Source organism: Myotis lucifugus, unplaced genomic scaffold, assembly GCF_000147115.1.
Source record: "Myotis lucifugus unplaced genomic scaffold, Myoluc2.0 scaffold_291, whole genome shotgun sequence".
Taxonomy (NCBI): Eukaryota; Metazoa; Chordata; class Mammalia; order Chiroptera; family Vespertilionidae; genus Myotis; species Myotis lucifugus.
Window position 1 is genome coordinate 54,763 of NW_005871339.1, and position 2,011 is coordinate 56,773.

Sequence of the window (2,011 nt, forward strand, 5' to 3'; positions counted from 1 at the left end):
CAGAGATGAGTTGGTGGCAGAAGCCGGTCCATCCTTGCTGCTTGACACAGTCACTTCAGGGAAGAAACATCTGCACAGTATATGTTTCAAGGGACCTGGCGTATATGGCATACTGTTCTTAATATGTTTGCTCCCCTTCTTAGCGCTATGTGTTTTACCAGGGTCACCTCCCCAAGAAAGGTTGTTTCCCCAGGTGGGTATTTTTCTCTGGAGTTAGGGATGAACTGGACTAAGGAAGGGAATAAATCAGTAAAACCTCTTAAGTGCCAGGTGGGTAGTTAATCACCTTAACTACAAACAATCACGCTTAAGCTACATAATCTTTACTTAGGATAATCTCCTTCCGGTACTTCCTTGTAGCTTAACAGAACAATAGGGTAGTGACCTTGGAATGGAGATAACAAACGCCCTAACCTTTGGAATAGAATGGATAGGATTAAAATCAACTGGTATAAATACAGATATAACAGGAGAATAGAGATAGAACCTAGCTGGAGAACGTGGCTGGAGAACCTGTCTATGCTAAATGCTGATGATCTGAACGCTGCCTCCGAGTCATTCCTTCTTCGCTGACTCCGTCCACACCTTTGGGAACCCCTGGACCTGCTGGGGCTGGACCCCAGCATCTCCGGAGCCCCACAGGGCAGAACAGAAAGGAAGCCCTCCTCTTTGCCTGGCAGTTTCCGGGGCGTGTTCTCACTGTCCTGGGCCTAGAGGCAACAGGAGTAGAAGGTGAGAGAAGCGCGGAGCACTCGTGTGGGGAAGCGTCTGGGAGCCTCAGCGGCGGCGCCAGGTCACCACAGCCCTCCTGCCGCCACTGGCGGGGTTGGGGTGGGGCGGCCGGCCCTCCTGCCGCCACTGGCGGGGTTGGGGTGGGGCGGCCGGTGGTGAGGCCGTGCCCTGTGCCGAGGCCTCCAGGGAGCGGGAGCCGGGTCGTGGGGGCCTCGCCGGCTGCTGGCGGGCTGTGAGCCTAGGCCCTCTCCCCTCGGCCTTCTCGCGGGGCCTGGGTCACCCCAAACCGCGGAGAGAGCCACCGGGAGGTGCGGCCGCGCCTTGGAGCCCTGACCCCGCTGGGTCACTCGGACTTGTAACGTGTGGGCTTACCGCGACTGAGCGAGGGGGACCCGGCCTGGTGACCTGGTGCCTGTTGGTGGAGCCCCTGGCCCTCCAGCCCTCCTGCGCGTGAAGTGATTCCGCCTTCCGGGTCTGGATTGCGGTTCTCGAACCCCTGCTGTGGGGAGGGGGTGTTTAACCCGAGGCCTTCGGTCCTTCGGTGTCTTGGGAGTGTTCTGTGTATGTACATATTCTGCTCCTAAGTTGATAAATATACATATATTGAGCGTGTCCACGTCTCCTCGCCGAACCTTAGGAGTCCTTTGGCACCATGTCCTGTGTGCATTATAAATTTGCTTCCAAGCTCAACTATGCCACCGTCACCTTTGATGGGCTACACATCTCCCTCTGCGACCTAAAGGAGCAGATTATGGGGAGAGAGAAGCTGAAAGCTGCCAAGTGCGACCTGCAGATCACCAACGCACAGACCGAGGAAGAATATACTGATGATAATGCTCTGATTCCTAAGAATTCATCTGTAATTGTTAGAAGAATTCCTATTGGAGGTGTTAAATCTACAAGCAAGACGTACCTTATACATCAAACTGAACTAGTGATGGGAACTTCAAAAGTAATTGATGACTCTTCTGCATCTGTTTCTCTGGCCCAGCTTACAAAGACTGCCAATCTTGCTGAAGCCAATGCTTCTGAAGAAGATAAAATTAAAGCCATGATGTTGCAATCTGGCCATGAATACAACCCCATCAATTACATGAAGAAGCCTCTAGGTCCACTATCTTCATCTAATACCTGTTTCCGCTGTGGTCAACCTGGCCACTATATTAAGAATTGCCCAACAAATGGGCATAAAAACTCTGAATCTGGTCCTAGGATTAAAAAGAGCACTGGAATTCCCAGAAGTTTCATGATGGAAGTGAAAGATCCTAACATGAAAGGT

The 2,011-nt window shown here is 52.2% G+C and overlaps 1 pseudogene; it reads left to right on the forward strand.

Annotated features, from left to right (window-relative positions):
- The first annotated feature begins 1,177 nt into the window (after positions 1-1,177).
- LOC102432461 overlaps positions 1,178-2,011 on the forward strand; it is a 5,547-nt pseudogene continuing 4,713 nt past the window's right edge.